Source organism: Choloepus didactylus, chromosome 4 (genome assembly GCF_015220235.1).
Source record: "Choloepus didactylus isolate mChoDid1 chromosome 4, mChoDid1.pri, whole genome shotgun sequence".
Classification (NCBI taxonomy): Eukaryota; Metazoa; Chordata; class Mammalia; order Pilosa; family Megalonychidae; genus Choloepus; species Choloepus didactylus.
This window is the reverse complement of record NC_051310.1, coordinates 135,834,680-135,852,703: the sequence shown is the minus strand read 5'-3', so window position 1 is coordinate 135,852,703 and position 18,024 is coordinate 135,834,680. Positions and strand designations below refer to the sequence as shown.

General features: G+C 38.2%; 1 pseudogene; it reads right to left on the bottom strand.

The window, feature by feature from the left end:
- Positions 1-9,040: 9,040 nt before the first annotated feature.
- Positions 9,041-11,206, bottom strand: LOC119532804 (annotated as a pseudogene).
- Between the last annotated feature and the right edge of the window lie 6,818 nt (positions 11,207-18,024).

Here is an 18,024-nt window from a genome sequence, read left to right as displayed (position 1 = left end):
CTGATAATGATAAGGCCAGGATGTCATTAAGTTTTATATAAAGAAAAACTCTTAGCATAGCCATGGAGAACACCCTTACCTCCTGGAATCCAGGACAAAGTATGTGGATAGAGCCACCCAAACCAGTCCTACTGCTATAAAAGCAAATCAAAGCACTTTACCCCCCTCTTTTTCTTTCTTTCTCTTTTATTTAGCATTTTTTTTTTTGTTTCTGACAAAATTCTGTAACAGTTTTTAGATTGACATCAATTGAAAGCACAAGTCTTCCATACTGGTTTAGTGGGTCTATACTGGGCAAACTCTGCAAAATATCAGTGATACTTGACAATGCCTTGGTTTTTGTTACTTCCTCATCCAGAAGAGATGGAATAAACAGTGAATTCTTCCCTTGCTCCACCCCACATTGGCAATAGGTTAGTGTAATACCAATCAAATGAATAATTTTAGGATCTTAATAGTCTTGTATCCAGACATATCTTGTATCCAGTCTAATAGTAGTATACCCTTGTAGTTATAAAAAGGGGGTAAAAGGACAAGGCATACAAGTATGGCAAAAGGTCCTCCTTTCCAGTTTCTCTCGTCACTGTTGCTTTGGGGGATATTGCCCAACTCTACCTGGCTCCAACCAACAAAGTACAGATTTTTTGAAATGTATTCTGAGATTTAAAAACAAACAAACAAACAAAAAACTAGTAAAGTTACTGAGTCAACAAAATGAGCAACACAAGAACCTATTGCAAGAATTCATTATATTACTATCATGGCTGCCATTGGAATCTGTACATAGGGAGCAATCACAAGGCATTCCTAGAATTTACAAATACAGGTGTTCTGTGAAACTGGCAAACACACACACACACACACACATACATAATGTATAAGATTAATTATGTACAGAAGTCACCCATTCTAAAAAATATTTGTACTTACAGACTAAAGAACATGATATCTCTCAAATTATATCAGAAAAAAAGCTGATCTTGCTCAAGTTCAAACAAGGTGACTAAAATATATTCCCATTACTGGAATGTAATTAAAGAAAATTGTAATTTTTAAAAAGTATTATTTGGACTGCATTCCAAAGATAAAATATCTTTGGAAGAAAACGCAAGATATTGATAATATTAGCTTCCCTGGTACCTTTGAATTTTGAGTTGCAAAACCTTATGAAAGCAGCCTCTGCACTGTCTCCCTAGAAATCTTTGTAAGATTTTTATTAGTCATGAACATCTGTGCTATACTGCCCAGCATCCCCCAGTGGGGAGGATTCTTTTATCAGAAGACAACTGTAAAACAGTAGCTCTAGTCAAATTTAACACCAGCTGTCTCCAAGTATTCACAATAATCTCAGCTTAAGTCAGCACTCAAATTTATCTGACTTTAAGAAAAATGAGGAAGAAACATCTGGAGTCTATTTCAAGGGATCTTATTTCTTTCATTTCAGACTTAAGATTCTCTTCTGGAATTTAAAAACAGTAAGTGCCATGTTCCTCTTTTAGGTTCTAAACTAAACTCAAATTAAAAGGCAAAGGTCCTCCCATCTGATTAATGTCTTGATATCAGGGCATGTAGAAGGCAATTTTTATTAATGTAAAAACAATTGCATCTGTTCCAGTCTCACTTCAGTCTTTTTTTTTTTAAATAAACGCTTTGTTGAGGTGTAACTCACATAGTACAAAGTTCACCCTTTTAAAGAGTATAATTCAGCAGTTTTTAGAATATTCAGACTTGTGCAACCATCACTGCTTTTTACTTTCAGACATTTTCATCATCCTAAATAGAAATCCCATACTCTTCCTCCCTCTTCCCCACAGCCCCTTGCAACCAGTAATCAACTTTGTCTAGATGGTTTTGCCTATTCTGGAAATTTCATATAAATGAAATAACATAGTATGTGGCCTTTTGTATCTGTCTGGCTTCTTTCACTTGGCATAATGTTTTAAAGTTCGTCTCTATTGTAGCAGGAATCAGTAATTCATTCTTTTATATGGCTCAATAATATTCCATTTCTGGATATACCATAGTTTATTAATCCATTCATCCACTGATGCATATTTGGATTGTTTCTGTTTTGTGGTATTACGAATAATGCTGCCATGACATTTGTATATAAGTTTTTTTTGTGTGGATGTACATTTTCTTTTTTCTTGGTTAGTTAGCTGGAAGTGGAATTGCTGGATCATATGGTAACTCTATGTTTAACTTTTTGAAGAACTATAAAACTGTGTTCCACAGTGGCTGCACCAGTTTACATTCTCACCAACAATGTGTGAGTTTTTCATTTCTCCATATCTTTACTTGTTATTGTCTGATGTTTTTTTTTTTTTTAAATTGATTGCTATCCTGATGGGTATGGAGTGGTATCTCATTGTGGTTTTGATTCACATTTCCCTAATTACTAATGATGTTGAGCATCTTTTCATGGGCTTATTGGTCATTTGTATATTTTCCTTGGATTGCCTCCGTCTTAGGATAGGTAAAAATTGAAAGACCTTTAAGATTTAGGGAGTAATTGATGAACACTTACAGGAAATAATGTCTTTCAAGTAAGGCAAAAATAATTTTTGTTTAAAAATATAAAGGGGAATTCTTCTTTAAATACCTTGCATAGGACAGTGGGGATAAAAACACCTTTTTATCTTTAAAAAGTTATGAGAAATAACCTCAGAGCTAAATGACTGAGAGGAAATTTCTCTTTTAGAGTAAATAGGAAGCAAATACAGTTCACACTTAAAGAATTAAACAATGGACTTGTAAGAGATAAGTCCCATCTTTTGCAGTAGTTTTAAGACTTGCTTAGAAGTCAGTAAAGTTACAAACCAAATCTACTCTTTAAACAAAGGTAAATTTATCATTTTAATATATGTGAACCCTTATAGAAGAACTCAGATTTACATAAAATTATAAAGTGTGAGGGAGAGGGGTATCTCTCTCCCTCTCTCTCCCATTATAGTGCTCAGTTAATAATTGTTGACTTCAGCTAATAATTTTAAAATCCCTTTCTCTCTGCTTAATAATAGCTACTATTTATGGGTGCTTACTGTGTGCCAGAAAGCAGCTTCATATATTATCTCATTTACTCTTCTATGTGGAGGTATAGTTATAATAATTTCATTCAGATGAAGAAATGAACCTTAGAAAGGTTAAATAAATTTTCCAAAGTTGAATAGCTGCCAAGTGGCTGACAGCCAAGATTCATGCCGGGCCTCTAAGACTCCAAAGGCTGTGCCCTAACTCTACACTCTTTGATATTCTCACAAATTATCACATTGCATAGAGCAAGATATATCTATAGTCCAATTACTTCCAAAATTAGATACTCTCCTATAAGCTTCATTTTGTGGCACATGCCACCATTCATCTTCCAGGATATCTCTGAGCGTTTCTTCTGGGAGCTACTTCTCCATAACATAATTGTCTTTCTTAGGAAAATACTATACCCATAAAGATAGCAAGGAAAAAGAGTCTTTAGCAAACTGAACTTCAGTGGGTCAGCTATAGCTGAATGTGGAAGATGGAAAAGACCAGAACATACTATGAAGGCTCTTAACAAGTGCAGGAATGGCTTAGACACTTTGTTGTGAACACCAGAGGCAAGAGAAGGTATTTTAGCATAGGTGTAGCTGTTGCCACCTGCACTCAAGTCAAGGAAGGGAGAACATTAGAAAGGAAGGATGCCCCTAGAAGGGTCTATCCCATTGGCAAGGTTCTGGGAATACACTACATATTCACCCTTACTTGAGTCCAGTGTTAGGATTTTTGGCAGGAACTGAAAACAGCTTCACCCACTTTGCTGAAAAAACTGTGCCTCATACTTCTCTCTGAGTTGGCACTTCCATTTCCTAACCCAACTGCCACTAACACTGGTAGTGCAGGCCAGGGGTGGACCAGATCTAATCAGCACCAAGAGAGAGAAGGCATGCTGGCCAGTTCCAGAAATGGTTCGGACGTTAATCAACATTAGTATGTTATATAATGTCAGCAAAGATGCCTTTGCACAGTGCAAAGGCACCTCTGGCCATAAACAATTCCAAGTTTTTAAGGAAATATCCTTTGGACACCTTAATGATGGGGAGGCAGCAGGCAGCTGCCACTAGATCCTCTCCCTTGTCTAATTCTGGCAACCCAAATCCCTCTCCTAGTAGTTTTTCAACCCTCTTCTTCAAGCTGATTACCAATTTCATTTCTGATCTAGACCCTGAGAAAATGCTATGAAATAGGAAATGGATTGAATGACTAACAACTGGACAATAGTTGGGGAAATTATAACACATTCAGCATTTAGCAAAGTGGCAGGCTCTTACGTGAATAAATTTTTCTTAATGACTATTTCTTAAATGAATGAATAAATTTAGGATTTAAAATAAATAAATTTCATCATTGGATGAGATATCAGGCAGCCACTAAGAAGAATGTTCACAAAGAATTTTAATAACCTAGGACATCTTATGTTATGATACTAAGAGACAAAGAACAGAATATGAAATTGTACATTCAGTATTCTCTTAACTATAAGAAAATATATGTGTGTGTGTGTGTGTGTGTGTGTGTGTGTGTGTATAAAATCCTGGAAGAAAATACACCAAAATTTCAACAGTGATTATCTTTGTATAAAACTATAAGGTTATCTTTATATTCTTCTTTCTACTTTTCTGCAATTTGTGCACTTTCCTCTATGAGCCTGTATTGCATTTATAATCAGAAAAAAAAACTGTAAATGCTATTTTTTTTAAGAAGAAGAAAAGGGTGCTGTGTATGCTTAGAAAGAACTCTCTGGTCACGGATGTTTCCCCTTGAAATTCTGCCCCAAGAAAACTATAGACAGTGCTATGGGAGAAAACCTCCCACAGCCACCTGGCTCCCCTCAAGTTCACACACGCAGTGCCCAGAGATCAGTGTGGGAAGGCACTTTGTCTGTCTCTCTGTTGTGCACTTTGCCAGGCTCTCTCAGGTCTGTGCTTGCTATTTTGCTTTTGTCTTCTCACTTGTTGCCAGTGAAAATTTTTCCAGAATTATCTCTCCCAGCAGAAGATACTTCTCTGGTTGGGCCCTGGGCAATGGAGAAATAATATTCCCCAGTTTTCTGCACCCCTCTCTAGTGTTCCTATTTGTCTTGGGCAACAGCCCAGGAGAAAGCACTCAACCCTCCACACAAGATCACTTAAGTGGCATAACTTCCCACACAGTCATCTCCTTCCCCCTAAAGAAAGTTCTGCCCAAATTGAATTATTCAGAATCTGCAAACTTAGGGTCAAAGTGGGAACAAATTTTGAAATTTTGTGTAGGAACCCTAAATTTCTGTTTCTACAATGCTATTCAGAATTTAAAAGCAAAACTACATACCAAGACTGAAGACTGCAAGCCTGCACCAGAAATATTCAGCCTGAAGATGGAAATGGAATGATCTGTGAGACATGAAATTTTTTTGATGGCCTGATTTAGAAATGACAAAATATGACAGCCAACACCCTGCCTTTTCTAGAAAGTTATGTTGTTCATGTGATAGCAATTCAGTCACCTCAGGGAACAGATTTCATGCATCTGCAACGTGAGACGCTTGCACTTTTCTGGCTCAGCTTTGTGGCAACCAGATTCTTGACTCAGCAGCCCATTAATTTCTGGGAAAATCCAATAACCCCCAAATATTCATACACAGCCAACTAAAATAAATGTTTACCACTATAGGACTGATTCCTACTGACTCTGTTTAGATCAAATAATAATATTTCATAGCACCTATTTTCTTATGCCCAAAGCTTTCTAGAGGATCTGCAGGTAGAGTGAAGCCATCCAACCTTGTGCACTGGCATACCTCATTAATTCCTCTTCTACAGCACTTATCACCTGGCTGTAACAGCTTGTTTACAGATTTCTTTCAGCAAACTGAGAGGCTCTGGAGGGCAAGGGCTATAACTCCTCTACCTAGCACAGTGATTGCTGATTGCCGTTTAATAAAATGTCTGTGGAATTAACTGCCTAATCAAAATGTTAAGTTTTTCCTTAGAATCAATACCACACTTTAAAACAATATTTAAAATATTTGAGAGAGGTATACTTACAAAATTTTAGAAGTGGCATGGACCTGATTTTGCAGATGGGATAACCATGGCCCAGAAAGGCCAAATAACCCATCCAAACTTATCAAAAGTGGCATTGCTCTTTTCAAGAGTTAAATCATCTTTAGGAAAATGGACTTTGATTCCACCCTCTGGGAATTCAAATCTGTAATTCTTTAACTTCCAGGTTTAGCAAAACAGAGTGTTTTTTTTTTCTTCTAGAGAAGTCAGAGGTTTACCGAAAAATCATGCAGGAAAGTACAGAGCTCCTATATGTCCGCCCCTTACCACAGTCTTCCCTATTTTTAACAATTTTCATTAGTGTGGTAGTTTTGTTAAAATTTATGAAACAATATTATTACAATTAGATTATTAACTGCGGACCATAGTTTACATCAGGTTTCACTGTTTGTGTTTTACAGTTCTATGGTTTCTTTTTTTTTTAATTCAGTTTTATTGATATATATTCACATACCATACAATCATCCTCTATGGTTTCTTAACATTTTTATTCTGGTAACATATATAAACCTAGAATTTCCCACTTTTAACCACCCTCAAATATACAATCCAGTGGTATTAATTACATGCACAATGTTGTGCTACCACCACCACCATCCATTACTAAAACTTTTCCATCACCTCAAACAGAAATGCTGTACCAGTTAAGCATTAACTCCCATTTCCTACCTCCACCACCCCAGCTTCTGGTTACTTGTATTCTAGTTTCTGACTCTATGAATTTGCATATTCTTATTATTTCATATAAGTGAGATAATACAATATTTGTCTTTTTGTGTCTGGTTTATTTCATTTAAAATGATGTCTTCAAGGTTTATCCATGTTGTGGCATGTATCAGAACTTTATTCCTTTGAACAGCTGAATAATATTCCATTGTATGAATATACCACACTTTGTTTATCCATTCATCTGTTGATGGACATTTGGGTTGCTTCTATCTTTTGGCAACTGTGAATAATGTCACAATGAACATTGGTGTGCAAATCAAGGAGGATTTTTTTGTTTTGTTTTGTTTTATGTGCCAAACATTGCTTTTATTTTTATTTTAAAGCTTTGAGATATAATTTACATACCATATAATTTACCCATTTAAAGTATACAGTTCAATGGTTTTTGGTATATTCACAGAGTTGTGCAACCACCATAAAATCTAATTTTAGAACATTTTCATCACCCTCCTCAGAAAAGCCCATTCCCCCACTTACCCACCCCTAGCCCTAGGTAACCAATACTCTTTCTGTCTCTACAGAGTTGCCTATTCTGGACATTCCATTTGGAAATGGAATCATACAGTTAAGTGGTCTTTTGTGACTGGCTTTTTTCACCTAGACTAATGTTTTCAAGGTTGTATATTGTAGCATATATCAGAACTTCACTCCTTTTATTTCAAAACAATATTCTATTGTATGGATATACACATTTTATTTATCCATTCATTAGTTAACAGACATTTGGGGCTCTTATGAATAATGCTTCTATGAACATTCATGTACAAGTTTTACATGGACACATTATTTTTACTGGCATATACCTAGAAGTGGAATTGCTAGATCATACGGTAACTCTATGTTTAAATTTTTGAGGAACTGCCAGATTGCTTTCAAAGCAGCTGCACTGTTTTACATTCTCACTATCAATATATGAGGGTTCCAATTTTTCCACACTCATATCTTTTTTATTATAGCCATCCTTATTGGATGCGAAATGGTATCTAGTAGTAGTTTTGACTTATATTTCCCTAATGGCTAAGGATGTTGAACATGTTTACATGGGCTGTTTTTATTTTTAAGTCTTTTCTTGATTAAAAATGTGAACACTAGCCCCATTAGTTGATAGCTGGTGAAATATCATTGTAAATTTTTAATAATTCACTGTTATCTCAGGCATGGTGCTAAGGACATGAAGGTCTTAAGTTCCACCTTTAAACAAACTGGTTAGCTTTGTACAGGGAAAATTATGTTTAAACAGCTGCACTCATATGCCCTAACTCTGTTTGATGATCTAACAGACTTTCGATCTTTGCCAAGTGTGGATGGATCAACCTAAGTTTATGTCCTTAATGACTCCAAATATCATTTCAATAAAATATAATTTATCATCAGTAATTTTTTTCAAGTATCACAATGTTTATTGATAGATACAAGTATATAAAATCAGGGCATGAATATGACTTGATAAATTAAGTAGACTTAATTTCAATACTATAATAAGAGGAACCAATTCAAATTCTCATTTGTTTCGCACCCACAAAAACCACTTCAAGGGCATTAATGATCACTCAAAACTGAGAGTTTTGTGCAAGTAAACCATGTTTCTTTTAAAAAGACTTTCGCATTTGCCCAGGTTCATGGATATTAATATCTAGCACATAAAGTCCACTACTAGAAGTAGAAATACAGGCAATATACTATTAAGGTAATAACCATCAGTAACAAAAAATTTTCTGTAACAATCAAATGTATAATCAAATATTGCAACAACTCAAATATTACTGAGCAAAGTCCATTTCTACAATATTCAGTTTCAGTTTTCTAACTTAAAACAGCCTATGATAACTGGCAGCACAGAAGGTATTTGCAACAGACTGCATTTGCTCAAGAACTTATGATATAATTATTGCATGCTGCTAATATACTATCTAAACATTAAAGATACTCCTAAAATATTTGATGGTAGACTATGATTAAGACATTACACTACAAAAAACCTTATACAGAAGGAAATCCTATTGACATGCTTCTGCTTTAAATATTGTGAACACATTACAGCAGAATAAATTTTTGCAGTGCTTAGGTCAAATGCAGTTATATCATAGTAACAGTATGTTTTGCACAATTTAAGGCTTTGCCTGGTTCTTTATCAGCTTCTTCCTCTGATACTTCTTTAGCAACTTCTAGCCAGGTTAGCTACTGATTCACCTGGAAAAAACCTTTGCCTTTCCCTGGAAACTCTTGGGTTATATCTACTTTCCAAGCCAAGAAAGCTTCTTCTTCAATAATCTGCATATCATAGAACTGAACAGAAAGGTGGAGTTACATGCCTGTTGGGAAGTTGCTATTGTAGCAGTGTACCTAAAGAGCATAAAGAGCACTGACTTGTAGATCAATGTGATCATGAAGGAATTTCTGCATTCCTTGCTTGAAAGAAAGAAGCAATTGTTCTTCCTGCTCTAACTGTTCTTTGGAAGGAGCAGAGGAAAAATCTGTTTCATCACTGGGTGGGTTTACTTCACTAGTCATCAAGAAGCTAGTCATCAGGATGTTCACAAATCCTTTATCTATCTATATGAAGTTTGGCAGAGATGTTATCTTTATTTATATATTATTTGAGGGGATAGTTTCAACAGTTTTTTCTCTAGTTTTAGGAGTGGGAATAAGAAATTCAGCCCCTTCCCAACATTTCCGACATGCAGTCCTTATTCTGATCAATTTCCAGCAGCATTTTCTGCATGTTAACCTTGTTGAAAAAGTTCTGTTAACTGTTACCAATCTTGTAACTTAGCTAATTACTGAAGGCAGAGTAAGAAGAGAGGAAAATAGGTGCCACTTTGCAGTGGTTAAGCTAGTTCTGAAATGCTCACCATCTCTGAAATGATGGTACAAGCTGCAAACTGTGCTAAATATGATTTCACCAAGGGGATGTCAACCTCTAGTTTGGGGCACTGGTCCAATACATTCAGAAAAGCCTGCGTGAAGTTGTTGCTACCTTCATGTTTGAGTGACCTGTGATCAAAGAACCTGCGTTTTCTTTATCTTCATCACTTCTATCTAGTTACTTTGCTCAACATCTCAGAAAGAATGTGTTTAGCCGCCCTTATTTATCTTACTCCATTGACCACCTCATTTGCATTTCCACTATTCAGATATTCAGTTACAACAGTTTCACTTAATTTAAGCAGTTCTTCCTTTGATGGCTGTGCTTTCTGCTGGTCTTGACAGGCTTTTCCTGGATAAGTGGTGGATTAGTTTTGAGACCAAACTGAGGTGTCTGTCCCAGAAGTAGTGTTTGAATGTGTGGTGGCTGTGCACTAGAAGGAATCATAGTTATCTGGAGCTGAGGCTTTGTCACTTGATTTTTATTTATTAGGAAAGACTGAGCAAGCCACAGGCTAATCTCATCTGCATTGAACTGTTCTTTCTTAGAAAACCGAGATGGCATAGCCTTCCACTGTCCTTGCAACCGGGGTAAGAGTCCTGATTCTGGTTATGGTAGAGCTGGCTTAATGCCTGGCTTTTCATAAACTTGCCTCCCATCTCCCCAAGCTGTGATTGTGTGGGAGGCATAATGTGTCCCACATGGCCACTGAAGAGTTGATTTGAACGATGATGTCCCATGGTGGGTGAAAATTTATCCTGGATGTGCCAGTTTGAAACAGTTATGTACCCCAGAAAAGCCATGCTGTTTTAATCCAGTCTTGTGGGTGCAGACTTATTGTGGGTGGGATCTTTTGATTTGGTTGTTTTCTTGGAAATGTGAGTTACCCAATTGTGGCTGGGATATTTTGATTAGATTATTTCCCTGAAGATGTGACCCACTCACCCATTCAAGGTGGGTCTTAATTGGTTTACTGGAGTCCTTAAGAGAGCCGAGAGAGAGAGAGAGAGGGAGAGAGAGAGAGAGAGAGAAAGCAAGAGCACAAGAGAGAAAGCATGCTCACAGCTGACACAGACCTAGACACTTGGAGATGCAGACAGAAAGACCTTTGGAGATGATACGCTAAGAGATGAAGCCCAGAGTTTGTCCCAGAGAAGCTAAGTGCAAACCCACAGGTGCTTAAAGAGAAAGCCACTGGAATCACAAGCTGAAAGCAATGCAACCCAGGAGCAAAGGACCAGCAGACGCCAGCCATGTGCTTTCCCAGCTGACAGAGGTGTTCTAGATGCCATTGGTCTTTCATCATAGAAGGTATCGTCCTGTTGATGCCTTAATTAGGACATTTTCAGGGCCCTAGAACTGTAAATTTGTGAACTAACACACCCCATTGTAAAAGCCAATCCATTTTTGGTATATTGCATTTTGGCAGCTTTAGCAAACCAGAACACTGGCTAACTCCTGGGGCAGTACCAATTCTGCTTCTTGGCATTTGTCCAAACATATCAGCAAGTCCTTCAAGTGGGTCCCTGTCCATTTTCGTTATGGGAGGCATGAATAGTCCCTCCAGAAAGAAGTCACTTCTCATCTCTTGAGCCACAGGAGCAGAAATAAACACTCCTAAATCATTTACTGGATCTTGAGAGATTTGATTGATCATCTTTGGTTCAATGTCAAGAAAAGCCTTGCAAGGAACCCAATAGGGTTCTCACAACTCTACCATATCATGCAGCAGAATTGAATCCTACTGGCAGTTTCTTACTTAACATCAAGGAGCACACTTGGGCAAAATATTGTTCCATTAAGGACTTAGCTCATTCATAGTTTAATCTAGGTCCCGCTGCCCTCATTATCTGACAGAGGCACTCCAAATCCTCTCCCATAACTTTTGAGTTGGACTTTCTTCTTTTGCAAAAGTGTTTTGATGCACTTATGAAAGACAGATTAATGAATAAGATCAAGTTTGCCAAGTTTTCCAATGAATTTGATATTCCATAACATCTTGATCTCTGTTCAATGGCTCTCTGTTCCTCCTCCTCTGGGACAAGGGGATTTTCATGCTTATCATAGACATCAACATTTATGGTTTGGTTTTCAAATTCATCTTGTAATTTGAAAATTAGGAGGTGTCTGCATGTTGTGCTTTGCTTCTGTCCTGGTTGACCCTCTGCTCTGGGCCATCAAAGTTTGGTGCATCTTCTGCCAATCGCAGACATGGCTGAGCGCAGGGTGAGTTATACTTTGACTCTTCTAGGGCTTTGTCCACAATCAGCAGTATGATCCCTTTAAGGATACGTTTAGACTCTACAGCCACATTGAGGAGCTCGAGGCATAGCTTGTCAAACTTTTCAGAAGTAAACTAATTTAGTATGCCTCTTACTTTCCTGAAGATTGTATCATGTTGTTCTTTTTTGTTTGCTGTGGAGTTATCATCTAGTCTAGTGCTCATGCAGGAATCCACTTCTGAGTGTTTTCCCCTGGGGTTTTCCCCAGGAACTCGCCATTGCCAGCAGTCTTGTAAGAGTGCTGAGGTGCACCCCTACTTCCTCCTCCGACCAAAGAAGCACTGAAATGAGAAGCACCTTCTTCTGCAATTTGCACTCTCCACTTTGGCGGCTTGACAACGAAGAATTTTCAAAATAATAATATTAATGAATAGGGTGGGGAAGGGAAGGGAGAAATTAAAAACCTTCACTGAGAACTCAGCTGCTGCCACTGCAACTGCCTCCTCAGGATCCAGTGTCAGGAACGGGGAAGGGAGTGGGGAAGGGGGAGGAAGGAGTCAGGGACCACTTGAAGCTCTTAGCTAAGATTTGTCACTGTTGCAGCCACCACCTGGTACCCACCGCTACCTCCATAGAGCTCCAACTCACTGCTTCGATAGATATTTTTAAGAGCAATGACTTACTGTTTTAATAAAAATGGTACATGCTCATTTCAAACATTTTTGAACTATCAAAAAGATACAAAGGAGAAAGCAAGAAATCTCCCCAAGTCTCACTGCTCCAGAGATAACGAGGTTGGCTTTTGGCGAACTACACTACAATATCTCCATGCATAGATACGGTTGGATGCATGGGTAGAAAGACTGAGTGAACAGAAATAATTTTATGAGAGTGGGATATTATACCCACTTTTAAAAAACAGAAAGACTCAACTAATTTTACTTGATTAAAAAAACTGAAATGAAACTGAAGAATGAATGAATTGAAGATAATTTGCTTCCACATTAAATTGATTCAGTGTTCACTTTGTATCTCTTTACCATGCTTCTCCATTTGAGTCTATGGATTCACTTCTCAGGTGACTGAATATCATTTTTAAGTAGTTTTTTCAAAAAGTGCTCATGAGTCTTGTAGCAGAAACTTCAGCTAGATGCATCCCAGTAACTAGGTTCTGGTCAATGGGATGTAAGCAAAATTGTATAAAATTTACAGAAAATATTCTTAAAGGAGTAGGTATGCCCATCTTCTTCTCCCTGCTAGATGGAATGCAAGTGTAGTTGCTGAAGTTTGAGCTGTCATCTTAGACCATGAAGTGGCAGATGTGTGGTGAATGTACTATAGCAACAAGATAGGAGAATTCTGGGTATCTGACAATCTCTTGAAGCTGCTTTACAAAGCCTGATCTGCCTACCTCCAGACATTTTATGTGAGAGAGAAATTTCTACCTTCTTTAAACCTTGGTTATTTGGGGTGTTTAAGTCATTTGAAGTTAAACTACATTATAACTGTCACAAGTATTATAAAATGACCTTATGTTCTTCAATGTTTGAGAATGACTGCCTGTTGTGTTTATATTTGAACATCAATTTAGCTGTATTAATTCTGATGTTCTACTTTTCTTCCCCCTCAGAACTTACAGACACTGCTTCATTTTCCGGAGTTGAAGGTTGAATGCAGAGGACTGATGCATTTCTAAGAATAAGATTTTCTCCAATGTAGAGTATTATCACACCTAAGAAAATTAACAGTAATTCCTTAGTTTCCTTTAGTATCCAGTCCATATTCAAACTTCTCCAATTCTGCCCCATCTCCCAGTTGTCTTTTGTGGCCTTTGGAAGACAAACTATCAGGATTCACATATTACATTTGATTGTTATATCTCTTCATTCTCTTTTAACCAAGAATAACCTGCCTTTTTGTAGTTGTATTTTTCATTATTTCATTATTTACTTTAAAATTTTTTTTAAAGTTTTATTCACACCAGAGTGTACAATCAGTGGCTCTCAGTATAATACAGAGCTGTGCTTTCATCACCACAATCAATTTTAGAACATTTTCATAGCTCCAAAAAGAAACCACCCATACCCCTTAATACTCCTCTATTAATCACACTTAGCTTTGGTGTGGTACCTCTGTTATATCTGATGGAAGAACATTAAGCTATTTTTTCCCATATACCACCCTATTATTAACACCTGCAATTGTGACATAATTTGTTCTAATTAATGCAAGAACATTGTTGTATTTGTACAATTAACCACATTAATTATACACAACAGGGTTCACTATGGTATACAGTCCCTTGTTTAATCCTCTAGCTTTCCTTTTAGTGATATACACAACTTTAAACCTCCCCTTTCAACCACAATCATTCTCCCAATTCAGGGCCTTTATTTACAGATGGAAATGTGCTACCATCACCTCTATCCATTTCCAAATATTTACAATCTTATTTTAAAAATTCTGTGCATTTTCACTGGAAAAATCTCTATTCATATCTTTTGTCCATTTTTAAATTGGGTTTGTTTGTATTTTTATTGTTGAGTTGTAGGATTTCCTTATATATTCTGGATATTAAACCCTTATTGGATATGTGGTTTCCAAATATTTTCTTCATTGAGTAGGCCGCCTTTTTACCTTCTTGACAAAGTTCTTTGAAGCAAAGAAGTATTCAGTTTTGAGGAGGTCCCACTTATCTATTTTTTTCTTTCATTGCTTGTGCTTTGGGTGCAAGGTCTAAGAAACCACTGCCTATCACAGGATCTTGAAGATGCTTCCCTACATTTTCTTCTAGGAGTTTTATGGTCTTGGTTATTATATTTAGGTCTTTGATCCATTTTGAGTTAATTTTTGTATAAGGTGTGAGATAGGGATCTTCTTTTATTCTTTTGGATATGGATATCCAGTTCTCCCAGCACCATATGTTGCAGAGACTCTTCTGTCCCCGTTGAGTGGACTTGGTAGCCTTGTCAAAAATCAACTGAGATGCGGAGGCGGGGCAAGATGGCAGACTGGTGAGCTGTATGTTTTAGTTACTCCTCCAGGAAAGTAGGTAGAAAGCCAGGAACTGCGTGGACTGGACACCACAGAGCAATCTGACTTTGGGCATACTTCATACAACACTGATGAAAACGTGGAACTGCTGAGATCAGCGAAATCTGTAAGTTTTTGCGGCCAGGGGACCCGCGCCCCTCCCTGCCAGGCTCAGTCCCGGGGGAGGAGGGGCTGTCAGCTCCGGGAAGGAGAAGGGAGAACTGCAGTGGCAGCCCTTATCGGAAACTCATTCTGCTGATCCAAACTCCAACCATAGATAGACGGAGACCAGACACCAGAGAATCTGAGAGCAGCCAGCCCAGCAGAGAGGAGACAGGCATAGAAAAAAAACAACACGAAAAACTCCAAAATAAAAGCAGAGGATTTTTGGAGTTCTGGTGAACATAGAAAGGGGAAGGGCAGAGCTCAGGTCTGAGCTCAGGCCCTGAGGCGCATATGCAAATCCCGAAGAAAAGCTGATCTCTCTGCCCTGTGGACCTTTCCTTAATGGCCCTGGTTGCTTTGTCTCTTAGCATTTCAATAACCCATTAGATCTCTGAGGAGGGCCTGTTTTTTTTTTGTTGTTGTTGTTTTTTTTTAATCCTTTTTTCTTTTTCTAAAACAATTACTCTAAGAAGCCCAATACAGAAAGCTTCAAAGACCTGCAATTTGGGCAGGTCAAGTCAAGAGCAGAACTAGGAGAGCTCTGAGACAAAACGCAATAATCCAGTGGCTGAGAAAATTCACTAAACACCACAACTTCCCAAGAAAAGGGGGGTGTCCGCTCACAGCCATCATCTTGGTGGACAGGAAACACTCCTGCCCATCGCCAGCCCCATAGCCCAGAACTGCCCCAGACAACCCAGTGTGACGGAAGTGCTTCAAATAACAGGCACACACCACAAAACTGGGTGTGGACATTAGCCTTCCCTGCAACCTCAGCTGATTGTCCCAGAGTTGGGAAGGTAGAGCAGTGTGAATTAACAAAGCCCCATTCAGCCATCATTTCAGCAGACTGGGAGCCTCCCTACACAGCCCAGCAGCCCAGAACTGCCCTGGGGGGACGGCACTCACCTGTGACACAGCACAGTCATCCCTCAACAGAGGACCTGGGGTGCACGGCCTGGAAGAGGGGCCCACTTGCAAGTCTCAGGAGCCATACGCCAATACCAAGGACTTGTGGGTCAGTGGCAGAGACAAACTGTGGCAGGACTGAACTGAAGGATTAGACTATTGCAGCAGCTTTAAAACTGTAGGATCACCAGGGAGATTTGATTGTTAGAGCCACCCCCACTCCCTGACTGCCCAGAAACACGCCCCATACACAGGGCAGGCAACACCAACTACACACGCAAGCTTGGTACACCAATTGGACCCCACAAGACTCACTCCCCCACTCACCAAAAAGGCTAAGCAGGGGAGAACTGGCTTGTGGAGAACAGGTGGCTCGTGGACGCCACCTGCTGGTTAGTTAGAGAAAGTGTACTCCACGAAGCTGTAGATCTGATAAATTAGAGATAAGGACTTCAATTGGTCTACAAATCCTAAAAGAACCCTATCAAGTTCAGCAAATGCCACGAGGCCAAAAACAACAGAAAATTATAAAGCATATGAAAAAACCAGACGATATGGATAACCCAAGCCCAAGCACCCAAATCAAAAGATCAGAAGAGACACAGCACCTAGAGCAGCTACTCAAAGAACTAAAGATGAACAATGAGACCATAGTACGGGAGACAAAGGAACTCAAGAAGACCCTAGAAGAGCATAAAGAAGACATTGCAAGACTAAATAAAAAAATGGATGATCTTATGGAAATTAAAGAAACTGCTGACCAAATTAAAAAGATTCTGGACACTCATAGTACAAGACTAGAGGAAGTTGACCAACGAATCAGTGACCTCGAAGATGACAGAATGGAAAATGAAAGCATAAAAGAAAGAATGGGGAAAAAAATTGAAAAAATCGAAATGGACCTCAGGGATATGATAGATAATATGAAACGTCCAAATATAAGACTCATTGGTGTCCCAGAAGGGGAAGAAAAGGGTAAAGGTCTAGGAAGAGTATTCAAAGAAATTGTTGGGGAAAACTTCCCAAATCTTCTAAACAACATAAATACACAAATCATAAATGCTCAGCGAACCCCAAATAGAATAAATCCAAATAAACACACTCCGAGACATATACTGATCACACTATCAAACACAGAAGAGAAGGAGCAAGTTCTGAAAGCAGCAAGAGAAAAGCAATTCACCACATACAAAGAAAACAGCATAAGACTAAGTAGTGACTACTCAGCAGCCACCATGGAGGCAAGAAAGCAGTGGCACGATATATTTAAAATTCTGAGTGAGAAAAATTTCCAGCCAAGAATACTTTATCCAGCAAAGCTCTCCTTCAAATTTGAGGGAGAGCTTAAATTTTTCACAGACAAACAAATGCTGAGAGAATTTGCTAACAAGAGACCTGCCCTACTGGAGATACTCAAGGGAGCCCAGACAGAGAAACAAAGAAAGGACAGAGAGACTTGGAGAAAGGTTCAGTACTAAAGAGATTCGGTATGGGTACAATAAAGGATATTAATAGACAGAGGGGAAAAATATGACAAACATAAACCAAAGGATAAGATGGCCGATTCAAGAAATGCCTTCACGGTTATAACGTTGAATGTAAATGGATTAAACTCCCCAATTAAAAGATACAGATTCGCAGAATGGATCAAAAAAAATGAACCATCAATATGTTGCATACAAGAGACTCATCTTAGACACAGGGACACAAAGAAACTGAAAGTGAAAGGATGGAAAAAAATATTTCATGCAAGCTACAGCCAAAAGAATGCAGGTGTAGCAATATTAATCTCAGATAAAATAGACTTCAAATGCAGGGATGTTTTGAGAGACAAAGAAGGCCACTACGTACTAATAAAAGGGGCAATTCAGCAAGAAGAAATAACAATCGTAAATGTCTATGCACCCAATCAAGGTGCCACAAAATACATGAGAGAAACACTGGCAAAACTAAAGGAAGCAATTGATGTTTCCACAATAATTGTGGGAGACTTCAACACATCACTCTCTCCTATAGATAGATC